The sequence below is a fragment of the Pseudophryne corroboree genome, chromosome 12, assembly GCF_028390025.1.
Source record: "Pseudophryne corroboree isolate aPseCor3 chromosome 12, aPseCor3.hap2, whole genome shotgun sequence".
NCBI classification, from domain to species: Eukaryota; Metazoa; Chordata; class Amphibia; order Anura; family Myobatrachidae; genus Pseudophryne; species Pseudophryne corroboree.
Genome location: NC_086455.1, coordinates 122482046 through 122496939, shown reverse-complemented (window position 1 = coordinate 122496939; position 14894 = coordinate 122482046). Strand labels below are relative to the sequence as shown.

General features: G+C 43.7%; 1 long non-coding RNA gene across 1 annotated transcript in view; it reads right to left on the bottom strand.

Moving 5' to 3' along the window:
• Window positions 1-6896: 6896 nt before the first annotated feature.
• LOC134980933 (uncharacterized) overlaps window positions 6897-14894 on the bottom strand; it is a 154462-nt gene continuing 146464 nt past the window's right edge. The window contains exon 3 of the long non-coding RNA XR_010190490.1: window positions 6897-7203. This is a non-coding gene — a long non-coding RNA (uncharacterized LOC134980933). The remainder of the gene's footprint in view (window positions 7204-14894) is intronic.

Sequence of the window (14894 nt, the reverse complement as noted above, 5' to 3'; positions counted from 1 at the left end):
AAATGCCCCCAGCAGTGCCAGATACACAAATGCCCCACAGTGCCAGGTACACATATGCCTCCACAGTGTCAGATATGCTCCACAGTGCCAGATACACAGTGCCCCACAGTGCCAGAAGCACAGAGCCAGATACACAGTGCCAGATACACAGTGCCCCTCAGTGCCAGATACACATTGCCCCACAGTGCCATATACACTGCCTTCCACACACACATACACATAGATACACACACACATATTCACACACACATACTGTAGATACACATACACATAGATAGATACACACACATATACATAGAAACACACACACACACACACACTTTCTCACTTTCGCTCCTTCAACATACCATCTGGCTGGCTGGATTTGTAGCAGTTTCTGTCCTCTTCATCCTGGTCCCGTGTAGCTCCACCCCTCGGTGCCATGTAGCCCCACCCCCTTTTCGGCTAGAGCCCAGGACTCGGATGGACACTGCAGGGGGGTAGGGGGAAGCTTCAAGCTGCCGGCGCCGCTGCCTGTCAAACGGTGTGTCAGGCACAGCAGCAGGCAGCAGCAGGGGGCCCAGGCACAGCAGCGGGGATGCAGAGCAGGGAGAGCGCCTCTCCACCCTGGCGCCTACCTGCTTTGCTGAGCGGGTAGCGCTGGGCCTGCACACAGGGCTTTGTCCTGGCTGTGGATACTGCATACTTGCCTACTCTACTGGAGCATCTAGGAGACTCCTGAATTTTGTGTAGTACATCGGACTTCCAGAAAAGTACATCACTCTCCCTCATCTCACACATTTGGGATGGTGAATTGCGTTACACTGGGGAGTGACAAAGCCATTCTCAGCAAATTGTATGATTATGGCCCTACACACTCTGTGTCATGAAAAGGAATTAATAAAGGCGCTCATTTCATTATGACATTATAATGCCCTAAATTCTTTTACAACCAAGGAGTCAATGGAAATTTAAAATAAATATTTATTTATCAAAATAAATCAATAAGAAACACTTTGTTTAAAACAAGCTCATATATAAAGTACAATGTGTTATCCCTATCCTCACTGATATACCACATATATAAAAATATAGAACTCACATAAACTGCATTTAAAATGTTTCAATAAACAATGAGAGCCATGAAGCTAACTGAATAGCTGATGAAAGTCCAAGTGTAACAATCGGTTACAATGCTTGTGAAACACTGTTACCAAAGCTGCTGTATGAAGATGTTTACCTGTTGAATGTAACACAGTTGCTAAATATGTATAAATTGCTGATAGCAAATGTAGGCTCTGAGATATATATTAGGCCGTTATGGAAATCGCCTCAAAGTTCAGGAAGCCGGTGTATATGCAGCAATAGAATATTAAGTTACCTCTCCAATAGGGCTAGTGAACCCGAGCGTCCTCGGGTAAGTCCAAAGTATGCCCAATATGTTGTGAAGCTGGAGGGTTCGTGGCTTGTGTGTCCGTGCAGATAGGGATCCCACTGCTGATGGTTAGCTCGATTTCCCTGGGCGTGCACCGCCCGCTGCAGATTGTGGGGAAAGAGCAGATGTGCGGCTGATTGAATGCGAGCCGCCCCAAGGATCCAGCTGCACGTGGGTCTCCTCCAACGCTCCCTGGACGTGCACCGTCCGTTGATGGTCAGGGGGAGAGAGGCTGATGTACCGGCCACGGCAGCCGCACGGAGCTCTCACACCGGCCACGTCCTGTGCTGGGACGCGTATCACTCGCTGCTGCAACAGATGGAGTGGGGCAGTAATAGATGTGTCCCAAAACGTGCGGTCAATCAGTGAGAAAAGGGGAGGAGTCCTGACGCGTTTCGTCACGCAACCCGTGACTTTTTCAAAGACACTGTGTGTCATGCTGCTATTTGTGGGGGTGGTACATGTCAACACCAGAATGTCAATATGTTCTGAATGTCCACAGTGAGAATGTTGACATAGAGGTTACATCAACATGTGACATGCCGACATACAGAAATGTCATTGTCGACATGCTCATCATGTTAGCTATCACTATTTTAGCCTAACCCTAAGCTAACCCTAAATTATGACCATGTCGGACATGTTACAGATAGACATAATATCAACATCAACATTCCAGTGTCGACGTGCTGGCTGCCGACACTCTGACCAGACACCCACTATTTGTGGCACTGAACCTTTAAACAACTGATTCAGCAATGCAGGAGCTGAACATCTGTATGCGGCACATGTACACTTTTTTCACACTAGATCAATTTGCTGTAATTGTATTTAAGTCCTAAATCTCACCCATAGCAGGTGTCCTTCCAGATGTTTACATCATCATATGGATACTTTTTTTTCTTTATTAGTACTAATAATATCTTAATGCAGATAAACAACTGAGCACAATTATTTTCCTACACTGTTCCCATTATGAGTTTGTATTATTTATTTGTACTGTGTCTTGTACGTTTGCCAGTCACAGATGTTAAATTACAGATTTCTCTTTCAGACAAGAAAATGCCTCTTTCCCGTGCTATGTGCTTTTATCACAACTCCAAATAAACGAAATGTAGTCGCAAATGTCAGATCCTTACATTTCAGCTCAAATATTTAGAGTGCCTTAAAATGGAGCTTTTATATTTGAATAAGCTGTGGACTTACTAAACAGACAGAAGAATGGGATGCATTCAGCTAGCTGACACACAGTAAACACTGTATCACTGTACATGGGCTGAATGTGGAATTCTGCTGCGTAACAATATCATGAAAGCAGCTATTCTCCGAATCTCCGCTCACTTCTTGCCTTTTAAGAATGTTAATAAAAAGTTGCCTTTAGGCATTATGTCATTTACACATTATTAAAGGGACCACATCGTGAACAAAGCTGTTTGTGTGTTTTGCAATTTTAGAATTCAGATAGCAGTAAAATGTACATACAACATGGAAAGTTGGGATTACTTGAGGTTATGGCCCTCATTCCGAGTTGATCGCTCGCTAGCTACTTTTAGCAGCCGTGCAAACGCATAGTCGCCGCCCACGAGGGAGTGTATTTTCGCTTTGCAAGTGTGCGATCGCATGTGCAGCCGAGCGGTGCAAAAACATTTTGTGCAAAACAAGACCAGCCCTGGAGTTACTGTGCGATGATCCTAGCAACGGAGGTCCCGGAATTGACGTCCGACACTCGCCCTGCAAACGCTTGGTCACGCCTGCGTTTTTCCTACCACTCCCAGAAAACGGTCAGTTGACACCCATAAACGCCCTCTTCCTGTCAATCTCCTTGCGATCAGCTGTGCGAATGGATTAGTCGCTAGAAGCATTGCACAGCAACAATGCTGTTTGTGCCCGTACGACGTGCGTGTGCATTGCGGTGCATAAGCATGCGCAGTTTTGCCGTTTTGTTTACCTGATCGCTGTGCTGCGAAAATCGGCAGCGAGCGATCAACTCAGAATGACCCCCTATGTAAGAAGTATAACGTGGGAGGGGAAAAGAGGGGGAAGGGAGTAATCTGTGTACAAGCTAAACACCCAGGTAGCTGAGTTATATGTGATTAGAAAATGTTATATGTACACAATTTCAGTCAATTCTAGAAAGTTGCTGTTATTAGAACGAGGTCTCTCGTGTGGAGATGTACCCCAGAGAGTAATTGTGTTTCAAGTAGCAGGGAGAAAAAAAAGTTTTTTAGGGGGCACTCTTAATTTATAAATTAAAAAACGTAACTTTTATTTTTACAATAATAAAATCAAAGTAATTGCGTAGAACAATACCATATAGGACAGAAATCAACAACAAAATTTCAAAAAGAGTTTTACAAGAGAAAACAAAACACATAAAGGCAGAGTATTTATAATGTGAGACTACACCAGTACATAATCTCAGATCAGTATATGTAGCTATACTTTATCCAAGTACCATGTGAAATATAGTTATATATCAATAACTGGAAAAGAGTGTTTTCAAGTGAAAGATGATTCTTTTAGTCTGTTATTGTCAGTTATTGATATTGTAGCACGTAAATGATTGGAGAATAGGTCACAAAATAGCAGTGTGATTAGATACACATATAGTAGTCTCCCGTGCATAGTGGTACAGTGTTACATACCACTAGGTAAAATCACAATGTATCCTAGGTGTGTAATCAATAAATCAATGATCATACAGTTGTTCCAATAGCAGTTGAGTTTCATACCAACAGATATAGATCACAGAGATAAATTGCTTATTAAACAGAAGTTTATCACAGCAGTACATAATATATATGTCAAAAAGCTATAAAACGGCAGAGTAACGGTAGTATTTGTTTGAGTTTCTCCAAGTGTCTCTGAAATACTTATTTAGTTATAAGGAAAGACCAGACCTTTTGGCCCACCATACTGTTACCAGGATACAGTAGGTACAATTAAAGGGAAGGAGAGAGAGGGAAAAGACAAGAAAGGATACTATTGATCAGTGAAAGACCAGTATCATGCCAGTGGAGTGCTGCTTCTTGCTATGCACCTAGTGAGACCTGCAGTATTAGGTATTCCCAGGTGTTATCACCAGGCCCAACACGTTTTTACTGCCAAGATCAGATGGAATTGGGTATATTACGTGTGGTTTTACCACAGGCTATAAAGCAAGTGAGCTGGTCCATTCTGGTGTTAGAGAAAGGTGGCCATCAAGGGAGGACAATGGGGACTCTAGTCCCAGGCCCGGACTGAGATGGGGCCCGGTTGCTGCAGTCAGGATAGGACGCCATGCCAGCTGCCTACCTGCGCACCGACAGGCAGCCTCAGGGGGAAAGAGCCGCGGCGCTATTCTTACTACATAGCCGGCCATGATTGGCTCACGGACCAACAGCAAATCAGGAGCTGCCATTCAACAGATCCTGATTGGCTGCTGGTCGTGAGCTTCGATTGGCTCACGGCTGGCTCTGTAGTAAGAATACTGCCACGGCTCTGTCCCTCCGAGGCTGCCTGCCTCATTTGTCAATCCCGGGCCCCATAATTTCTGATGGCAGCCCTGAAGGTGGCACCCAGATGGGACAGTGATTAGAGTACCCTTAAATAGAGAGTGTGTAATGAAAAATAGATAGTGTCTGCTTTTGCACAGAAGTATGTTGCTGCCTCTCATTTACACCAGGCATTGGTGAGAGGTGAGCAATACTTGTGCAGAGAGGACACTATTCTATGAATTAGATAGTATGGACTGTATATCTTTGCTGCAGATATGGCAGTTACCCAAGGTGTAATGGTTAATATAATGCCTGGAGAAGTGATAAAACAGTGATAAATGCAAGGTGATAACGCACCAGCCGGTCAACTTGTAACTGTCATTATTCAAATTCGTAATGATTGGCTGGTGCTTTATCACCTTGCACTTGTCACTGGTTTATCACTGCTTTATCACTTCTCCAGGTTAATATATCTGCCCCAAAGAGAGGGAAAGGGAGGGGAGAAAGGAAAACGGTTACCTGTTGGCTAACAGCCGCATTAGGTAGATGTTTGAGTCTCTAACTGGTAGTCTCCAGTCAAGTACCCTTAATGTAATCTGAGCCGCAGTGCACATGTGCAGCGTTTGAACTGCAATGGTGGTCACAGTGAGGAATTAGATTCAAAATGAGAGACAGGAAGACAGCATTTGGGAGTGTTAACGGGGAGTGGTCGGATAAACGCAGGCGTGTCATGGCCATCCAGATGATATTTTCTGGGCATGCAAAAATTAGCAATTGTGATCTTACTTGCTTCCAAGACAGCAGCAGCGATGCTCAATCCAGCCACATCTGGCTCAGGACCCTTATGCGACTGAGACATCCATTTGGTACGATAGTGCAGGCTAACCAGTGTTATTGTTTTCATTGACTACTGTGTACCCATATATGCATAACTCATGTACGTAAAATACCAATGGGGACAACTCCTGTTTTAAATTGATGATGAACTTTTATCCAGGTATGGATGACAGGGTCGACCTAAATTAGGTTAACAGTCATTTAGTCGACCACTATTGGTCGAAATGGAAAAGGTTGGCATGATAAAAAGGTCGACATGTGAAAGGTCGACCTGGTCAAAAGGTCGAGAGTGGAAAAGGTCAACATGATAAATGGTCGACACAAAACATGTTGACACTAAGGGGTACATTTACTAAGCAGTGATAAGAGCAGAGAAATGAGCCAGTGGAGAAGTTGCCCATGGCAACCAATCAGCACTGAAGTAACAGCTATAATTTGCATACTATAAAATGATACAGAGCTGCCGATTGGTTGATGGGGAAATTTCTCCACTGGCTCACTTCTCTGCTCTTATCACTGCTTAGTAAATGTTCCCCTAAGTGTTTTAATTTTTCTTATGTCGTTTTCGCCGTCAAAGTACGTGGAGCCTAAATTAGTGTACCGCACCGGCAAGAGGTGTGACAAGTGATATGGGGGCGGGGGGGGAGGTGAGTAATGTGGTGTGGGTGTGGTCTACATAGGGGATGTGGCCTTTGTCAAGGGTGTAGCCACTTTATTGTGGAGCTATAACAATAAAAAGTTTGTGACCACATATAATACAGAGCAACAGTGACTATCATATGATACAGAGAACATCGGAGTGACTGCCATATGATACAAAGCTTCAGTGACTGCGATATGATAGAGAGCATTGCAGTGACCTCCATATGATACAGAGAGCATTGCAGTGACTGCCATTTGATACAGAGCATCAGTGACCTCCATATGATACAGAAAGCATCGCATTGACCGCCAGATGATACAGAGAGCTGTATCAAAATGCAAATAAATTAGAAAGGGGAGCAACGATAGGGCAAAACAGAACAGGTGTAAGCTGGAAGTGATCCAACCTCTACACCTAAGAACTATCCTATTTTCTACTGGATAGAGGTTCCATTACTTGTTTTAGGTGGAAGGATAACTCTGTATGTGGACAGACAAAAACAGCAGCTGTTTCATGGACCCGTCTAATAATTTTTATTTTATCAATTTACAGCATACTTTATTGTTGTATGTGCTGTCCTATAAGTACAGCAAACAGCTCTAGTCATACCACAAATTACAAAGTCACACAGTATGTTGTAAGATTTACATAATTATGGGAAATACGCCTGTACTGTTACTCAATATGTGAAAAGAAAATCCACCAGCTTTCAGGAAATATAAATTTCTGTCTAGCAGCAACGATCACCAGATGTACACAACTTTCTCTCCATCACAGCTGTGCAGAAAAAAACTGGAACAATGTCATAGGACTTATTGATGGATATCTCATAACTGCCAAGAAACAAGAGATGATATTAAATGTTAGTTTTAGCATATAAAGATGCATTATTGCTTCCACAAAGGTCTGTTTTGTTTTACAAACCCTTTTGTTTTTCATTTTCTTAACTTCTTTTTTATTGAAACAAGTGTTTTATTGAATTTTTGTTCTAAAGGGCAGGCTAAATAATAGGAAGCAGGCAAGGTATTCACATGTTTACAGCGGGAACATTTTATTAGTTTGTTGTTTTTTTATTTTATATTTATTACAGCAGTAGGTTCAGTGTGCTACAAAGAAACCAGAGGAGTTTATCTGTCAAGCCCAGGAAAACCTTGCATTTGGAGGATGGAAAATGTGTATCTTACTTGCTTGGTTTAATTAAATGCCATTCTCCTCTCCAGCCTGAGGCAGCGGAAAGCATGTGATTAATCAACCAGAACAGCTGTGAAGGCAAGGTGGGAGTGTCATTTGCCTTTCAGTCTGGGAAGGGGAGGAGGAGTCTAAGGTATATAAGGCTGTCTGGGTGGTATTTATGTTGATGACTGAAAGCTGGATAGTCAGTGACAGGGCCATGAACATTGTTTGGGGATTTGTCACTTTATAGTGACTTGTGGTGCAAATTAAGGTGTGACGTATGGTGTGAAGTGAGGCGTAACTAGCAAATTGACATGTGTCTTCTGAGGCATTCTACTGTGAATTGTAATGCATTCAAATGTGACTTTTGATGCGAATTCCCAAGCGAAACCCACAAAAATCGCACATGCCAAAAAACATCATCATACGCCCTCGAATGACGCAAGTAAAAATACTTGATAGTAAACGTGCAAATTTTGTTCCAGCTAATAGGGACTAAAAGGGGTGATTATAGGTGATTTTTAATCTCACCCAGAATTGATTCTTAGTAAGTTTTCTCCCAGGACATTGCATGGGACCAAATGAATGATGTTACCCTGAAGAAAGACTTTCAGGCAGTGACAGACGTAAACGAGGTGCCCTGAGTAGCTCCACCATCAGGGGGAGGGCCCAACTTTATTATTATGAATGATTACCTGTATGGAGTAAGCACTGAACCGGAGAGAGTGGTGGAACAGCTCTTAGTGCCCCAAGTACATGTCCTGCTGGTTTTAAAAGCAGCATATACACATGTTTAGGGGGGGGACCTGGAAAAAGGACAAAACCTGGGAGAGGGTCCAATTTAGGTTTTACTGGTTGGGGGTACACATGGTCAAGAAAAAGTATTGCCGGGATTGCCCTGTCTGCCAATGAACCTGCCCTAAACCCTCATACCAGCCCCTTTTGTTAACTGCTACAGGTACCCTTTGGTGGTCATTCCGAGTTGTTCGCTCGCAAGCTGCTTTTAGCAGCTTTGCACACGCTAAGCCGCCACCTACTGGGAGTGAATCTTAGCTTATCAAAATTGCGAACGAAAGATTCGCAATATTGCGAAAAGACTTCTCTGTGCAGTTTCTGAGTAGCTCGAAACTTACTCTGCCAGTGCGATCAGTTCAGTGCTTGTCGTTCCTGGTTTGACGTCACAAACACACCCAGCGTTCGCCCAGAGACTCCCCCGTTTCTCCAGCCACTCCCGCATTTTTCCCTGAAACGGTAGCGTTTTTTCGCACACACCCATAAAACGGCCAGTTTCCGCCCAGAAACACCCACTTCCTGTCAATCACACTCCGATCACCAGAACGAAGAAAAAACCTCGTAATGCCATGAGTAAAATACCTAACTGCATAGCAAATTTACTTGGCGCAGTCGCACTGCGGACATTGCGCATGAGCATTAGCGACTAATCGCTCCGTTGCGAGAAAAAAATAACGAGCGAACAACCCGGAATGACCCCCTTTGTGCGAATCGACATGGCTTTGGTTGGACCCCTAGAAATGTCAGCTCGAGGCCACCATGTTTTGGTGGTAATAGATTAAGCAACACGCTATCCAGCAACAATACTCTTTACTAGATATAAAGTCTAGCAGGTAGCTAGGGAGTTGGTACATTTGCATTCCCGATTGGGAATTCCTAATGAAATTCTTACAGATCAGGTATTGCCATTTATGTCCAGGTTAATGTGAGATATGTGTCTGCTTACCATCCACAAATGGATGGGCTAGTGGAGAGGTTTAGCCCTTCTGAACTACTTTATGGGATACAACCCCAGGGCATTTTGGATATGCTAAAGGAGGCCTCTAGGGGACCTAGAGTACTAAACGTGGTACAATTTTCCCCCCAAATGTACGAGAGGTTGGGGAAGATAATCCCTTTGGTGCGCCAATACTTAGAAAAAGAACAAAGTCAACAGAAGAAAAATTATGACACTACTGTGATAATCTGGTCTTTCTATCTGGGGAAAAAGGTTTTGGTTCTAGTTCCAACCCAAGAGTGTAAGGTCTTCACTTAATGGAAGGGAGGTGGTAGAGGTGGTTGGTCTTGTGAACTATAAGGTCTGGCAGACCGGGAGGAGGAAGGATATATCATGTAAATTTATTGAAACCATGGCATGATGTGGATTCAGTGCCAGGGTTATTGAGTACAGTAGTATAAAAGTCCTTGATTACCATTGAACCTACCTTGTCTACAGAGGAAAGGCGGTAGGTAGAGAAGATGGTACAACGAAACAAGGATGTGTTTTGTTCCCTACCAGGGTGCAGAGCATTAATTGAACATGATATTGTCATGGCTCCTGTGCTAGTAGTGAAACAAAAGCCCTACCGGATCCCTGAGTCTAAGCACAGTGCTTTTAGAAGGAAAGTGGAGAGAGTGGTCCAACTGGGGGTAATGGAGTAGTCTACCAGTGAGTGGTATAGGCTGATTGTGCTGATTACAAAGCTCAATGGCAGCTTACAGTTCTGAAATTAGTTAAGAAAGTTAAACAGCGAACTGGTGGAAGGTTTGGCAGGCATCAAATATCTAACCACCCTTGATCTCACAAAGAGCTACTTGCAGATTCCTCTTATGCCTGCAGCCAAGGAAGCTTTTTCTACCCCTGAAGGCCTTTTCCTTTTTCCAGTACAAGGGCTGACCCTTTGGTTTGCATGGAGCGCCAGTCACTTTCCAAAGGGTGATGAACAAGGTACTGAAACACCATACTGTATATGCGGCCACCTATCCAGATGACATAGTTATTACTCACAAGACTGGAAATTGCATCTTCCTAAGGTTGATATGCAGGTTTTACGGCTAACCCTGAGAAATGTGCAGTGGCCCTAAGAGCTAAACTAAGTATTTGTGGTACATAGTTGGACAGGGTTAGGTAAAACCTGAGATAGGTATGGTTAAGGCAGTCAAAAATTTGTGGAAGCTTAAGACCAAGTTGCAGTTGAGAACCTTCCTCAGTTTGGTAGGTTACTGTAAGCGGTTTATCAGTCACTTTGCGACTAGAGCGGCCCTATTAAAATGCTGTCCAAATTGGCTGGAGTGGACAGGTCTTGCTGAAAAAGTATGGGCAGATCACTGTCTGGCCATTTGTACCTCTCCGGTACTACAGGCACCCTATTTTGCTTGCAGAGTCTTCCTCCAGACAGGCACCTCTGTTGGCTTAGGTGCAGTCCTGTTTTAGGAAAGCGAGGGGGTAGAACCACCATCTGCTCCAATGCAGAAGAATACATAGTTCTTATATATCTGACATTCGGTAAAGATTGGAAGGTACATATTGGCGTAGGCAGTACTGTGTGCACGTAGAAACAGGGGTGGTTTGGAGGGGCCAACAATGTGCAGACTGCTGCATGGCCGCTGATTGGGTGTAATTCTGAATCAGAGCGGATGGACAGCATTCTCTACCTCCTTCCCAAGAAGATCTGAAAGCACCAGCCCACACCTGCTCCAAAGGACCCTAATCTCCTGGGGCCCTGGGCATCTGCCCAGTGTGCCTATACATTAACATGGCCCTGCTAAAAGTACACATATGGATTTAATGGAAATAGTTACCTATTTATACCTTTGCAGTTTTCCAGAGCTTCAATATCCTAAATAATAAAAAGCTAATGCTTTTCCTCACCTCTATGGGGGGAAGTCAAGTGTTTTGCGTGCCGACAACCACTAGATGGCGCCTGATGGAGCAATTCAAGTGTTGCTCCATTTGGGGTCACGCACAGCTGCCGACACAGTCATTACTGACGGTACTATGTTGTACTGTCAATTTGACAGGCTGGTAACTAGTAATTCTAGAAATACTGAAATGTTGTTTGCAGAATTTCACACTTCAGATCTGGTCTTTCTTGCTACTTCTTGGAATAAAGAATAAAGGCCCTCATTCCGAGTTGTTCGCTCGGTATTTTTCATCGCATCGCAGTGAAAATCCGCTTAGTACGCATGCGCAATGTTCGCACTGCGACTGCGCCAAGTAACTTTACTATGAAGAAAGTAATTTTACTCACGGCTTTTTCTTCGCTCCGGCGATCGTAATGTGATTGACAGGAAATGGGTGTTACTGGGCGGAAACACGGCGTTTCAGGGGCGTGTGGCTGAAAACGCTACCGTTTCCGGAAAAAACGCAGGAGTGGCCGGGGAAACGGTGGGAGTGCCTGGGCGAACGCTGGGTGTGTTTGTGACGTCAACCAGGAACGATAAGCACTGAAATGATCGCACAGGCAGAGTAAGTCTGGAGCTACTCAGAAACTGCTAAGTAGTTAGTAATCGCAATATTGCGAATACATCGGTCGCAATTTTAAGAAGCTAAGATTCACTCCCAGTAGGCGGCGGCTTAGCGTGTGTAACTCTGCTAAATTCGCCTTGCGACCGATCAACTCGGAATGAGGGCCAAAGTTGATTTATTTTCCTGTGTACATAGAACTTTGTGGATGCACAACTCCACTACAGATACCACCAGTTCATGAAGCAAGAGAAAGACACAAGTACTGTTTATTATTATACGGTCTATGGACTAAGCAGGGTTTCTTGATTTCTGCATTTAAATCTAGCACAATGCTCATTGTAAAAGAATAGAATGTGCAGCATGTCGGTGGCAAGTTCCACCAGCCTCCATGCTGGGAGTTGAAGTAGAGGTCTCTGTCTATTTAAAGAGAGGCATACAGACTGTGGTGACAAGCCTCTGAGACAAGTGGAAAGGGCCTGGTAGTGTTGGTCTGTGAGAGTCACTGATTCTTCAGCAGAATGAGTAACACAGAGCACAGAAAAATGTACAACAGAAGCACTTAATAGTAAATCTGAGATGAAATGTTCTGTTTCATGCGGTTTTTCTATTTCCAAAGAGATAAAAATAAAGGATTATCAAATAATATACAAGACAATAAATTATTATTATGATTATTATTATTATTAATAATAATAGTAATAATAATAATAATAATAATAACAACCTTTTCCTTTATCATTTCTCTTACTATGATCAGAATCAGTGCCATTTATGAAGTGAAAAAATATTGGTGGCAGTGTACTGAGCTTTGGGAGTAATTCAGACCTGATCGCTGGGCTGCTAACTTTGCAGTCCTGCGTTCGTATAGTCGCCGCCTCCATGGGGAGTGTAAATTCGCTGTGCAAGTGTGCGATCGCATGTGTATGCTGAGCTGCGAAAATCCACTGTATGCAGTCTCTGCGCAGCCCAAGACTTACTCCTCCAGTGCGATGAGAACAGGCTGATCGGGGCCGGAGCTGACGTCAAACACCCTCCGTGAAAATGCTTGGGCACGTCTGCGTTTTTCTGCATTTTTTCCCTGTAAACGCTCAGTTGCCATCCACAATCGTCCTCTTCCTATCAATCACCTTGCGTACGCCCGTACCATCGGAATTTTCGCACCAACCTGTTGCTGACCGGCGATGCTCTTTGCTGCTGTCCAACGCGCGTACACATTGCAATGCATACACATGTGCAGTTAGTACCTGGTCACCTGCTGTGCGAAAATACACAGCAGCGATCAGCTCTGAATCACCCACTTTGAGCCTGCAATTGCACCCGTGTTACCCCACAATGGAGTGAATCAGAAATGGACTCATAGGAATCACCGGGCACAAGCGCCCAAAGGTTTCTCTCTGAGCATGTGTCCGAGACGCACTGTGCATGCCGGGGACGCAGATCAGAACATGCATGGAGAGTAATGCAATTTCAATGGATGTTTTTGGGTGGGATGCGGTCAATTTACCTACAATCAAAATCCCGACAGTCAAAATCCCGACAACCATTGATCGACGTTCAAAATCCCGACAATGTCAAAACCCTGACATTGCTAAAATACCGACATTTAAAATACAGACAAGGTCAAAATACTGACATTTAAAATGCCGACAGGTCAAGAAGTCGACATGAGTTTTTCATGAGTTTTTTTAATTGAAACTGACTTGTTCATACTTTACCATCCCAGTGGACCTGGAGGGGGAATATAATAGTGTGCTGAGCACAACGAGGCACCGTCCCTGCATGCAAGGAGACGTGGTACACTCATACAGTGTGCATGTCAACCTATGTCGACATACACACAAAAAACAATGAAAAACTTGTGTCAACTTTTTGACCTGTCGACATTTTAAATGCCGGTATTTTGACCTTGTAGATATTTTAAATGTCGATATTTTGACCTTGTCGGGATTTTGACCGTCGGTCAATCGTTGTCGGGATTTTGACTGTCAGGATTTTGATTGATCCCTTTTGGGTGGTGACCGGGAGGTGGTGGCTGCCAAGTCATGGGCATGTCGGTATCAAACAGCATCTAAAAAGACACAGTTCCACTGACACCGGCAGCCATGGGCCCATGCCAATGTCCGATGGTCCGGCTGACGGTCTGTCGATAATACATTTTTGTACGGCAGTTTAGCATTGGCACATTAGCACCAGTGGGCATCTCAATAAGATTTGAATCTAATTTAAATTTCGCTTTAAGTGATATTGCGCCAATACCTGCTGGTGGTCGTAATGTGCAGCATTGTCTCCTGGATTTCCAACTCTTTTTTTTTTTTTAACAATAGTTTTTATTGCAAAATTGAAAATAGTGCAAACATCGTAATATACAATAGCTGTGATATATACAAAGACAGTATAACAGTGAAAAAGACAGAAAAAAAAAACAAATACCGTATTCAAAACACAGGTACAGGTATTAAAAATCGGTTCAAATCACACAGTAGTCAACAGAGTGAAAGAAAAAGGGGGAATGAAAAAAAGAAAGAAAAGAAAATGGAGCGGAAACAGTAACAGTTTCAGCCGGGGCCGGGGAGGGGGGAAGAGTTAAAAAGAAACCAGGGAGACCAGATTTTCTGAAAAGTGGGCACTGAGTTATTTTGTAGGCTTGTAATGTATTCCATGGAGGCCACAAAATTGATCCTAGCATAAAGGGCAGATAGAGCAGAAGCCAGCGGGCATTTCCAGTTTTTAGCAATCAGTGATTTGGAGGCATTACATATTTGCATGATGAGCTTGTCTTGATGTGAAGTGACAGATTGAGTCGGGGCACAAAGTTAGGCTACAGCCACATCAGTCGAGAGCGTTGTATCCAACACTCTCGACAGAAGTGTCCACACCTGTTTCCAAATTGGATAACTGGGCATGACCACCATATATGGAGAAATGTACCTTCCTCCCCACAATTCCTCCAGCATAAATTTGAGGAAGATGGGTAAATAGCATGGAGCCTGGATGGAACCAGGTACCATCTAGTATACAATTTACAAAATGGAAAGCTGCTCAATCAGATTGTAATGTCACTCAGGTGCTAAAAGGGGAGGGGTAATTCTGTGTAGGAAAAAAACTGTGTTC